General features: G+C 39.5%; 1 protein-coding gene across 1 annotated transcript in view; it reads left to right on the top strand.

Annotated features, from left to right (window-relative positions):
• Positions 1–13,867, top strand: part of LOC126163067 (RNA-binding protein FUS-like) — a 123,611-nt gene that overhangs the window by 92,067 nt on the left and 17,677 nt on the right. Inside the window, exon 10 of the transcript XR_007535152.1 lies at positions 2,085–2,236. The gene's annotated coding sequence lies outside the window, so the exon portion shown is untranslated. The remainder of the gene's footprint in view (positions 1–2,084; positions 2,237–13,867) is intronic.

Below are 13,867 nucleotides of genomic sequence, written 5' to 3'. Positions count from 1 at the left end.
TACAATACGCCATTCTCCAGGGCTGCATCAGCGCATCAGGGATTCCATGCAACGGAGGGTGGATGCATGTATCCTCGCTAACGGAGGACATTTTGAACATTTCCTGTAACAGTGTTTGAAGTCACACTGGTACGTTCTGTTGCTGTGTGTTTCCATTCCATGATTAATGTGATTTGAAGAGAAGTAATAAAATGAGCTCTAACATGGAAAGTAAGCGTTTCCGGACACATGTCCACATAACATATTTTCTTTCTTTGTGTGTGAGGAATGTTTCCTGGAAGTTTGGCTGTACCTTTTTGTAACACCCTGTATATGCACGCTGCCCAGCCAGCCCACATTCCCATCTAGCATCAACTCTCCAGTCCCCATCAGTGTCCTCCATGAAGTAAAGGTTGTGGATTTATTGCCCATCAAAACAAGTAAATTATATGAATGTGTGGCATCCATTCTTTCAGGCTTATCCAAAAGAACAGACAAGATGCATTTATTCCCACCCCCACCCCTCTCCCGTAGTGTGTGTCCGTGTGTCCCTGATCTCAAAGCAAACATTCTGTCCGTGTGTCTCGCCTGAAATTTTTTAAGTTTGTAAAAGTGTTTCAAATCATCTGTATTGTCAGGGTAAAACATCAGCTCCTCCAGCTTCGATGGTTTGCGTAAAAGGCCCATAATTAATTGCCATCCAACAATGACATAATGAAGCCAAATGTCAAATAATAAATGCTATTAGGGTAAATGTGATAAGACGCAGTAATCAGTCGACCCTCTCAACCTCAAATTATGTGTCTACGTAATCAGAGGAACTACAGAAAGAAAATGTGATTAAATAATTCTCTTACTTTATTAATTTACTTTCTCTTATTTCTCTTACTTTATTAAATAATTCTCTTACTTTTCTTACACACTCTTAAAACATAACTTTGATTCATATTATCCTACCTAGTTATAGTCTGTACACAAAGTGATGAACAAGGGCTCTCAATCGGCAGTAGTTGTCAATGTCAGTCAGCTTTGGTCGGCTCATGTTTTATGTCTGGATGCTGCCAACCATAGTTATATAATTACAGAACCTTGAGTATGTAGCCATAGTGAAGTAACTTGTGTTACAAATTAATACAGCTCGTGATGAGGGACGAAGCAGTTTCTGGCCCATCAAGGATTATGCGAGATACTTTCACATCCTTGGAGAAGGGCAAGGGCCAGTACTTGAAGTGGAGCTAAAAAAAAATTATTAATTTTACTAATACAGTAGCTGAATGTTCTGAGCAAGGGGGAAAAAATGAAGTTGCTATACCCTCTCTTGGCTGATAAGATGAACAGTGACGTGCACAGGAGCAAGATTCAGCTCTGTGGGAAGAATTCGGGTTTCTGATTGTGGCCTAACTGATTCTTGTTGCCCCACAGTTGCATTTAATGCAGCCCAAATAGCCTTTCAAAGATCAAAGAAGTCCCAACTCTTATTACTATATTATTTAAGGTTTGTAATATTTGGTGGGCGAATGTGTAAACAGCATTCTTAAAAGTGATTGTGGTATCCAAACTGTTATGTGTTAATTAAATTGATTCTATTTAAATGTGAGACTACTCTTGAGCACATTATTCTTTCGAATATTTTGGAAAAAGATATCAGTTAAGAAATTTGACTGTTTTTCTCGTGGCACCTTTCTTATAAAGAGGTTTAACAGTGGCATATTTTAACCGGTTTGGAAAATTCCCTGTTGCCAGTAGTTCATTACATATCTTACTAAAGACCTGGCTTATTAAGTTAGCACAACCTTTCCTGAATTGTGTTCAAAATTCATTTTAGTTGCATTGCATTCATATTTTATCCTAATATATGCCGGCCGCTGTGGCCGAGCGGTTCTAGGCGCTTCTGTCTGGAACCGCGCAACCGCTACGGTCGCAGGTTTGAATACTGCCTCAGGTGTGGATGTGTGTGATGTCCTTAGGTTAGTTACGTTTAAGTAGTTCTAGATTCTAGGGGACTGATGACCTCAGATGTAAAGTCCCATAGTGATCAGAGCCATTTGAACCATTTTTCCAAATATATGTATTGTTTAATTGCGTTTGTGTTTCATTCTTTGCAGAGGTAAAGAAATGCGACTGTGTAAGACTCCTCCTAGCATCTATAATCGTTGGTCGGTTTGGAAATACATATTGATCTTGCATATAATATTGTTGTTGGAAGGAAAGCAAGCAAGCTGTCTTACAATTGAGCACAATTTGTCAGCAAAAACAGGTCAGTAACTTCAAACAGCAATCTCATAATCCTCTGTATGCAAACACTTTGTTCATAGGTGTAGTTACAAAAATAACTTTTTTGCTTCATTGAAATAATACACAACACAATTTATCAATTAGTCATAATACCTACATTTTCTCCTCTGTTTTTGGTGGTATTATTTTTCAAGCAAGCCGTATCAGTTTGCAGTGGGCAACAAGAGTATGGCATTTGTCCACTGCCAGTTACACTCCTGTGCACAATAGCCCCTAGTCAGTGTAATATGTGAGCAGAAATCTTGAGAGATTTCACTAATAAACACAATGTTGTAATAGGCAAAACATTTTGCTTGCTCATATGTTTACAAAAAAACTCAAAAATACCTGCATTGTGTTGAATCAATTTGTGGAATAAAATCTTCACTAGTCTTTATTCCTACTGAGAAAACGTACACACACAGTAGAGTATGTGGCCTGTCATTCAAACAGGAATAGTTGAAGTGTGCATGTGAAGTTTCATGAGCAGATCACACAGTAGTCAGTGGTGAGGTGTGCAATTATTCATGTCAAATTGCTGCTATTTAATGGGAATTGCCCCATTAAATTCTAATTGTGGAAGCCTTGTACAAGGAACTTCACTGCACATATATTGTTACAAGTCATGAGGTACCTCCTAATATCATGCCAGACCTTATTTTGCCTGGCATAGTGCAGCAACTCAACATGGCATGGTCTCAGCAAGTCATTAGTAGTCCCCTGCAGAAATATTGAGCCATGCTGTCGCTATAGTTGTTCATAATAGTGAAAGTTCACCGGTGCAAGATGTTACTCATGAACTGATCCCTCAATTATGTTTCATATTGTTTGATGGGTGGCTAATTCATTCGCTTCAGTTGTTCAGAATGTTCTTCAGACAAATTTTGAGCAACGGTGGCAGGCCATGTCTCCGCAATATCCTTTCTTTCGGGAGTGCTAGTCCTGCAAGATTCGCAGGAGAACTTCTGTGAAGTCTGGAAGGTAGGAGACGAGGTACTGGCAGAAGTAAAGCTGTGAGGACGGCGGGTGAGTCATGCTTGGGTAGCTCAGTTGGTAGAGCACTTGCCAGCGAAAGGCAAAGGTCCCGAGTTCGAGTCTCGGTCCGGCACATAGTTCTAATCTGCCAGGAAGTTTCATATCAGTGCACACTCCGCTGCAGAGTGAAAATCCCATTCTGACCACAGTAATAACTCAGATTTTATAAATGTGGCGGAATCCAAAATTTGTTCTCTTCCTGAGAGAAGGCTATTAAGGCAGTCATAATTTTTAAGATAATACCTCTTGGTTTTGAAAAAGTTATTTAGGTAATGTAAAATGTTTTGCAGTGTAACTTAACACCCCCGTCTGCTACAGCTATACCATAACCTCGAAGCTGGAGGCAGGTTGTGAAATAAAACTATCTTATTAAAGCAATTATGGTATAACGCAGCAGAACATTGTTACCCTCTGAGAGGAATTTTGCTAGGTTGACTGTGTTGTAACTAACGGAAATGGCTTATCGGAAATGAAAGTCAGAATTACGTAAATATTTGAACAGTAACAAATGAATTTTTTGCCTATCTGCACTGTTTAATGCATAAAGAAAACGGTCACCAGCCTAATTAGGCAAGAGAATGATTAACATTCTTGTTCGAGCATATAGTTATTAGTAACTTTAACAGATAAACTTAACCTATACTTTGTCACACGCGAGTGCAATGAACTCCAACACATACGTATGTTTATGGTAAGATTGAAGCTAATAACTAGAGCAGCACAAACTATTTGCAAAAATATAACAGATACCGAAACACTCTATTACTTTCAGAACTTGTTCAAACTGAATGGTCTTTATAACATTACTATTAATATTCACTGCAGGGTCATAAATTGGACATACGTTAAGTCTCTCTCAAATCAATACTTTACTATTTGAAATGGAAGTTAATTGGAATCCACTAACAGGTTGCTTCTCACTACCTTTTGAATAAAGAAATTGTTGTTGTTGTTGTTGTTGTGGTCTTCAGTCCTGAGACTGGTTTGATGCAGCTCTCCATGCCACTCTATCCTGTGCAAGCTTCTTCATCTCCCAGTACCTACTGCAACCTACATCCTTCTGAACCTGCTTAGTGTATTGATCGCTTGGTCTCCCTCTACGATTTTTACCCTCCACGCTGCCCTCCAATGCTAAATTTGTGATCCCTCGATGCCTCAGAACATGTCCTACCAACCGATCCCTTCTTCTAGTCAAGTTGTGCCACAAACTTCTCTTCTCCCCAATCCTATTCAATACCTCCTCATTAGTTACGTGATCTACCCACCTTACCTTCAGCATTCTTCTGTAGCACCACATTTCGAAAGCTTCTATTCTCTTCTTGTCCAAACTAGTTATCGTCCATGTCTCACTTCCATACATGGCTACACTCCATACAAATACTTTCAGAAACGACTTCCTGACACCTAAATCTATATTCAATGTTAACAAATTTCTCTTCTTGAGAAACGCTTTCCTTGCCATTGCCAGTCTACATTTTATATCCTCTCTACTTCGACCATCATCGGTTATTTTACTCCCTAAATAGCAAAACTCCTTTACTACTTTAAGTGTCTCATTTCCTAATCTAATTCCCTCAGCATCACCCGACTTAATTTGACTACATTCCATTATCCTCGTTTTGCTTTTGTTGATGTTCATCTTATATCCTCCTTTCAAGACACTGTCCATTCCGTTCAACTGCTCTTCCAAGTCCTTTGCTGTCTCTGACAGAATTACAATGTCATCGGCGAACCTCAAAGTTTTTACTTCTTCTCCATGAATTTTAATACCTACTCCGCATTTTTCTTTTGTTTCCTTTACTGCTTGCTCAATATACAGATTGAATAACATCGGGGAGAGGCTACAACCCTGTCTCACTCCTTTCCCAACCACTGCTTCCCTTTCATGCCCCTCGACTCTTATAACTGCCATCTGGTTTCTGTACAAATTGTAAATAGCCTTTCGCTCCCTGTATTTTACCCCTGACACCTTCAGAATTTGAAAGAGAGTATTCCAGTCAACATTGTCAAAAGCTTTCTCTAAGTCTACAAATGCTAGAAACGTAGGTTTGCCTTTTCTTAATCTTTCTTCCAAGATAAGTCGTAAGGTCAGTATTGCCTCACGTGTTCCAACATTTCTACGGAATCCAAACTGATCCTCCCCGAGGTCGGCTTCTACCAGTTTTTCCATTCGTCTGTAAAGAATTCGCGTTAGTATTTTGCAACTGTGACTTATTAAACTGATAGTTCGGTAACTTTCACATCTGTCAACACCTGCTTTCTTTGGGATTGGAATTATTATATTCTTCTTAAAGTCTGAGGGTATTTCGCCTGTTTCATACATCTTGCTCACCAGATGGTAGAGTTTTGTCATGACTGACTCTCCTGAGGCCATCAGTAGTTCTAATGGAATGTTGTCTACTCCCGGGGCCTTGTTTTGACTCAGGTCTTTCAGTGCTCTGTCAAACTCTTCACGCAGTATCGTATCTCCCATTTCATCTTCATCTACATCCTCTTCCATTTCCATAATATTGTCCTCAAGTACATCGCCCTTGTATAAACCCTCTATATACTCCTTCCACCTTTCTGCTTTCCCTTCTTTGCTTAGAACTGGGTTGCCATCTGAGCTCTTGATATTCATACAAGTGGTTCTCTTCTCTCCAAAGGTCTCTTTAATTTTCCTGTAGGCAGTATCTATCTTACCCCTAGTGAGACAAGCCTCTACATCCTTACATTTGTCCTCTAGCCATCCCTGCTTAGCCATTTTGCACTATAAAGAAATTATGGTTTTCATAAATAGTGGTCTTCCCATTACTCGTTACCTAGCGTTAGCATAATAGACAAACTGAGGTTCCTGTTATACTATTAATATGCACTTCCAATACACAAGAGAGACAAACACTTAGCGATCATGAACATATAATTTTCTACTATTGCAGTTTTCCACTTCTACTACAGTGAAACACAATGTTGACAAAATTGCGAGAAACTGACTCGCCTTTTAGAATTTGCTACAGACAGCAATGTGATCATTTACTAAGCAAAACTTTATAAGCCTCAGTCTTAAGAACTTTTAATTTTGAAGTTGGCAACAACACATTAATAAGCAGTTTTACTAGGAAAATTATTTTCAGCAAGCATCATTAACTTTAACTCAATCTAACTTTAACTTTCTTTTTGCTATGTTCAAGAGGCATTAATTATCAAAACACTGGTATTTAATGTTCTTTCAGTAGGGACACTCGGTAATTACTTTAGTTCAAACGGAGAGGAACCTGAGAGGTGTTATGATAAGGAAAAAATTAAGGTAGGTACATAATTTCAGTTATAAGTTACCTTATATTTGAGCACACTAACACATCCAATAAGCTGATCCTTCATTGTACATAATTATAGTATTCCGTTACAGTGATTGCGCAATGTGGTGGCAACTGCATGTTGGTAGGTGGATTCGCAGGCGGAATTGCCGGACTCTGGCCCTTCTTGGTGGCGATGATGAATACCAATTTCAGAATCGTTCCATCTATTTATCCATCCATCCGAGGCATTGAAAAGTAGCAGAAAAAGCCTCTCTCGGAACCAGCACAATATGCAACATTTACATGGCGGTGCACAGTTTGGTAGCTCGTCCCCGACTGACTCTTGATTCCACCTTTTCTACCTAGCCAACCACAATTTGTGCGCGCTACACAGTTCCATTCCCAAGGGGAACCACTAGACGTTTTACATACAACTTAACTAAGAATCCTAAGTGAAGGTCAGCAGTTTACATAGCAGAGAACAATCATTTTAAACAAAACATATCATTTGCACATATAGGTAGCTCTAAACAAAATTATTTAAACAAATTCCAAATATATACAGTAAGTTTTGTCTCCCTCCAATTGGGACAAAGAATTTAAACGACAGTTATACTACACTGCATCAAATCAAACCATGACATCAAAGTTTTAACAAAGAAAGGAGTAAACAATTTTATGTTATCTATTCAATCAAACACATTTACAGAAACTCAACGATGTAACATTAAATAAAACAAAAGCAAAATAAATCAGTAGAGCAGTAGAGCTATGGTGTTACAAACTGAAGATAATTTTTCTTCACACCTATAAGCTAATGGGTCTTAGGAATTTTGGAAGACCTGGCAAGGTTGAACTGTGGGAATTGGTGATTGGATCTGAAATGGCTTGAATAATTAGATGGTGGTTTATTCACAGTTGCTTTGTGATTACAATTACTTACTAACTACATTTTAGGCTAGTCTTCATTCTTTCTGTGAAAAAGTACACACATAACTGACAAATGAGGTGTACTAAATATCATCGTGTGAAAGCTATGCTGGTTCCTTCAGCCTTATCCAACTGTTTTATTACATTTCTAACAAGCTTCTACCAGACACAAATTTGATCTACATACTGTATTTTCATCTTCATATGTATAACATAGTTGGTTATTTTCAGCTATAGATATCAGTTCAGATGACCCTGAAATTATGTTGTTAGTGAAAAAGGTTTATAAATCCCAATACAGAGAAAGAACTAAATTTCTTGAACTAAATATGTATCAAATGCATTAAGTTTATTGTAATGTTGTTAATTGCTACATTTCCTTTATTGTGTGTTTTTCTTCAGTTTCGATACTTGTGATTGATGCAAATTGCCAGTTTGACACTATGACTGAGTAAAGTAAAACTTTATCGACAAAATAATAGATTGCTACTGACTGTAAAGATGATACGTAGAGTTGTAGACAGGCACAATGAAAAGCCTGCTATAAATTGAGTTTTTGGCTATAACCTCCTTCAGAGAACGAAACACACACAAGCAGGTACACCTCCCTCACACATGACCGCAATTTCTGGGTGCTGCAATTAGAACGCAACTCTTTGGGCAAGGAAGGGGGAGGGAAAGCAAGGTGTTGGGGGAGGGGGGGATGAGCAATGTCTGGTGGAGCATGTAGGGACAAGGTGGTGGTAGGGCTAGGCTGCCAGGTACAGCATCCAAAGGCTGTGGGGGAGGGAGGGGGGGACAGGGAGTGGGAAAAGAGACTAGAAGAGAAGGGGGAGGGGGGGGGGAATCAGTGGCTGCTTTGGCAGAGAATGGCAGACAACGAGGGTGATGGGATGTGAATTGGGAGGAGATCATAGGTCAGAGGCGGCAAAAACTGTGGGTTGAGGGTGTGGGGATAGTAACAGAGATTGATGCCAGGATAGGTACTGGAGCTAAGGATGTGTTGCAAGGATAACATCCATCTGTGTAGTTTGGAGAAATTTGTAACGGGCACCCCAGTGGCTCACAACCCTTTTGAGAGTTCATACATGATCACATGGGGCCTGGAGCTATTGCGGCCCTTTCTTCCCTCTATGGTTGAATTCCCTTTTCCTCTCTCTGTGTGTCCTTTCCTACATTTGCCTGGCTCTTCTCCTGATTTCTGGTATTGCTCCCAGTTTTTGTTCCTCTTGCTTTCTTCTTTTCACCTTTCCTTTTGATGTTGTTGGTCCCTTTTTGGGGTTGGATCTGCCCTTATGAATTTTCTCTCCATAGTATGTGCCATCTGGGAAAGAACACTTTACTTAGCATCTTTGGTGTGTGCCTTACCACCTCTTCCAACTTTGCCTTGACACTGTTGTCATTCAATGCTGTATAGTCGGTCAATTTTGTGGGATCATAATGTTTTTGGTTGAGCCCCCTGACAACACAGGGATCTCACTTCTGATACAGAAGCTGATACCTCTCGTGTATGCCTACGAGTGGTTGCTTGTCATTCTGGAACATGAGAACTCAAGGCAATGCTCGCTGTGCCAAATGGCCCTTGCTGTAGGTGGGTGGCACCCACGGGAGAGCCATAGATAGGAGTGGGTGGTGTCAGGGCAAACACATTGCATGTGAGATATATTAAGCTTCAACCAGGCCGTCTCTTTAGTTACCACTATACCTTTCAGTGCTGCTGCTTGTAACACTACGGGCTTTCCTTCTGTGGCTACACCCAGGGAGAAGGGCCAGGCTTGCTGGCTTGGAGTGAAACACTTTCCCTGCTATCCGGTCTGCGCCAGGAATGACAGGGACACTTCTACCCATTATTTTTCGTAGAAACTTTTCTTCAGAAGTTTGGCGAAGTGGATTCTAAGTAAGATCAGGTTTGTCACAGGTTCTAGAATATCAGGGAATTCAAAACGCTTTAGGGAAATTTGAAAAAACCGCTGGAAAAATCTCACTTTTGCCTCAATAGGTGAAATGGTTCGCTCACTGAGGTGTCGTGATTGTCACTGTGGGGACAGCTGAGAATGTGTGCCACTTCCCTGCTTCCTCATTATTACTGCTTCTGCCCTTCCTACCACTCCCCTCAGTTTGCAGTCAATGCTGCCACCACTTCTTGCCACTAGTCAGCAGCTGCCGACGAGAGACAGGGAGGCATGAGGAGTGGTTTGTTTGGATATGATTCTCAGACACTGAATGCAGGGACTGGAGACTGTGGGCATGTGTGCTGTCTGAGTGATAGTGTGAGTGAGTGTGTGCTTCCATTTTCGGACAAAAGCTGTGGCTGAAAATTTACTTGTGAGAGTGCTGTCATTTCTGCGCACCTGTCTGCAGCTTGGCAATCATCTTTATGGTGAGTTACTACCTATCCTCATTATTATTTTCATCAACATTATGTCTGTGACTCATTAATAGCTGTCCACAAGATTGGACTTTCACGACGGACCAAAACTGCAGGCCATTTCTGCGGGTATCTGTAATGGATCGGGCCTGCCGATCTGAAGCCATTCGGTTCCCACTAATGTGCAGGCCCTGCCCATCAAATCTAGTCTCACTGGTCTGACCAGAGGCCAGGTCTATTTCTGTGTTGCATAATGCAGTAGATTTTCGTAGTGTATCCATGGACCCAAAACTGTGGTGCTCCTCAGCAGGCCAGAGGCTATGGATTGAAGGAATTGAGACTTTCGCCACAACACATTGTAAAATGTGGCGTTTTATAGACATTTTATTTGTTCTAGTACGTTTTGGCACTTAAAACGTTTGGAAGTATGGACAATAAGAAGAAAATTGTTAGTTGCTGGCAGTTTGTACGCTGTGTACTCGTGTATTTCTCGAAATAAAAGTCACAGAATAACTGTAAAATGGTACATATAACACACCTTTCTAAAAATTTCATGGTACTTCAGCTGGTCGTTGTACTTAGGGAATGTACAGAGTGGGCAATACTTGGCTTTGCAAAATGTGAGAAATTTTATGTTTAAATTGATCACTGATTTTAAGTTAGTGACATACGTGAGTGGGAAAACAACTCATAATTTTGTTCGAAAGCATTTTATAACAAAAATGAGATGTAGAATATTTATACCCATTTTTCTTTTCATATTATTCACAAATTATTATTGTCTTGCGCCATTTTACTGCTTCATGACTTTCCGTGAATTAAAATTGCATACAATGTAACAATCAACACTGCACTGTTGAAAATAGTTAATTTGTTTTCTCATCTCCTCCTCATTGAACTTCCATAGCCAAGCTGAATTTGCACACGGACAAGGATGATCCAACGAGAGCAGTACTTTTGAAATGGGAACTGTACACTGATCTTATGGTGGCCATTTGAAAGCATTAGCAGGACTGTGGGCTGTCATAAAGGAGATGGTTATATCTTGTAGTCCATGAGAGACACTAACCATCTGCCCCACCCACCACTGGTGGTCATACACACAAGAAATGAAATGTCTCACTACAAACTCTTCTAATGTGTATGGAGGTATCTGCATTTCACACACAGTAACAGGCTGCATTTCGTAGAGAACTTTTCTTGCAATGTATGTGCCACTCTGGATTGCAGCCCAGTAGTGACTTAATTGAATTCCTACCACAGGCTTCATAGCAGACCACTCTATCTTTTTTTAAACATAATTCCCTTAATATACTTTCACTTAGAATTAAGAGTTTTATGTGTGTTACTAATGTTGATATGATGTGTACAAATCCAGTAGCACCTCTTATAGCATCAACAGCTTCATGCTGGAGATTAAATCTTGTTGCAAGGTGTTTACAGTGACCTACCCCATCACATACACTTTGTCCATGGCCTGTTGCTGAATGTATCCATTTTTTTGTCATAATTCGTGAACTTCAGTAATGAAAAAGCTGAAAGTGGTTTTTAACTCTTTGACTGCCGGAAACATTTTGGTAAATGTTTCATTTTGGCCGTGACTTTTTTTCTACATATTACTTTAAAATATTGAAGTTAGTATATCTGATCGTGCATGAAATTGTATTAAATTGGTATTGATCTGATAAATATGGTGTGATCGAATATGATGCACGTGGCCCATTTTAAACTTTAGATGAAACTAGAAGCTTTATATGGCTATGTGCACCACTCCTGATGCACAGTCATATCTGAGGAAGAGAGTATTACTGGAAAATAAAAGTTTCAACTAGCTGTTATATAATTGAAATGCGGAACTAATGTGTCACTATTCTGGGATGTGGCTGATTTTACTTCTGCTGTGGCCTGTCAGTGAATCCTCCGGATATGATGGGGTTTTCTTTTCATGGCCCAATGCCTAACCTCTGTAACGAACTTCTGTGGCTGTACTGTCTTCTTCGCCAATGCATAGGTTACGGTATTTACTCGAATCTAAGCCGCACTTTTTTTCCGGTTTCTGTAATCCAAAAAACCGCCTGCAGCTTAGAATCAAGTGCAAAGCAAGCGGAAGTTCTGAAAAATGTTGGTAGGTGCCGCCACAACTAACTTCTGCCGTCGAATATATGTAGTGCTACACAAGCATGCTTTGTGGGCACAAAGATAAATACTGGCGCCAAAACCTTTTTTTTTTTTTTTTTTTTTTTTTTTTTTTTTTTTTTTTTTTTTTTTTTTTTTTTTTTTTTCGCCCCGAGTTTCGACCACTGCATTTTCATACATTATCCAACGAAGTAAATACAAATTCTGTATTGTTAATCTTCGAATGTAGCAGAATTTTAATGTACTACGAAAATCCGACTGGCAAGACTGTTAGGGATGTTTGTCAATATGGCCAACTCTACGTTCAGATTTTTTTCCTACCTGTGAGAAGAGATGGTTGCTAATAGGAACCTGATGAAGTGTGAATCACATGCAGTATTCTCTTCACCATAAGAATAGTACAAATATAAACATTTTGCCATGTATTCTTTCGTGTTTGCTGCTATCTCATTTAAATCCTGTCCGCCTGATAAACTACGAAACTAGAGTGAGACAACAGCAAACGCGGAAGAATATACGTATCGTGTCATGTTTATATTCGTATTATTCTGATGCCTAATAGTGATATAGTCAGAAATGAAGCACAGCAACTGACTAGATTTTAAATATAAGATGACTAATTTCTGTGCAGAATTTGACGTACTAAAGAAGCGGCCGCAAAGATTTTCAAACGGAGAAAAATTTGCGCCTAACTCTCGTTCAGCACATGTTCCATCATACGCAATCTATTATTTGGTTCTTGTTGATCATTATCAAAGGCGACAGGCCGTAAACACGCACTATCAGAATGCGACAAACAATGCATGACACAGTACAGTAATGCATTTTCAGCTTACTGTCGTAAACACCTATAACAAAGAAAACTGCACTTATCAGATCAAAGCAAAATAAGCAATTGATTCAAACCAAACGATGCACGTGAAAAAGGAATGGTACCCGTATAAATACGGACGGAGCGCCTGACGCATAGCAGTGGCTACCTGGTAAAGCTTAACTGCTAAGCTTATGACTCTAACCAAACTACTGTAGCTGTATCGTCTTTCATTCGACCTAAATTGTGTCTCATATTACAATGGACCAACTTTGTTTCGATTTGGAGGTGCGGCCTAAAACTTTTCTCTCCCCTTGAATTTCCAGTCTCAAATTTCAGGTGCGGCTTAGATTCGGGAAATATTTTTTTCCTTATATTTGGACTAAAGTTCAGTCTTGACCACTCATGTATGTTTTAATGATATAGGTAACCAGTTTCGGTTCTTTCTACAGAACCATCATCAGACCTGTGGATAAATTTTAAGAAATACTAGATACCAATCTTTAAATAAAATGAAAGTGTCTAATGATGTCAAAATTTAACAAGATAAGATAAAATTAATTATACCCATGGCTCCCTTAGGATGGTAGGCGGAGCTCTCCTCGCTGCTACGCAGTCAACTGATGGTTTGAGTGCTGAGCACGAGCTTAAATATGCAGAGGCTCCGCCTACTTCCTGTCACACTACTTCACAACTGCCAATCAGCGTTCATAATATGACGCCATCGTCAAAGTATGAAAGTAGGATATACACTAATAACATAAAATTGATTCATTTAAATGTCTGATTAAAAGATGGTTAGTATGTCTACAGCTTATTTATATTTTGGATAAAAACAGTGAACTACGATGTGTGATAGTTGTGCCCTCTGTGGGCAACCTTAGTACTATTACAGTGCCGGTTACATCAAAGATGTGAAAGTCTTTGGCGTTGTGGTATATATCGATTATACCGAGTCGCCTGCATCATAATTGCATCTTTGTTGGATGCTGCATAATCGTCTTACTTTAACTGCAGTTTTTATAGCAATATTCTTTATAGTTGTAGAGTAGCAGC

This window comes from Schistocerca cancellata, chromosome 2 (assembly GCF_023864275.1).
Source record: "Schistocerca cancellata isolate TAMUIC-IGC-003103 chromosome 2, iqSchCanc2.1, whole genome shotgun sequence".
NCBI lineage: Eukaryota > Metazoa > Arthropoda > Insecta > Orthoptera > Acrididae > Schistocerca > Schistocerca cancellata.
The sequence above is the reverse complement of the archived record's forward strand: the minus strand, read 5'-3'. Positions and strand labels throughout refer to the sequence as shown.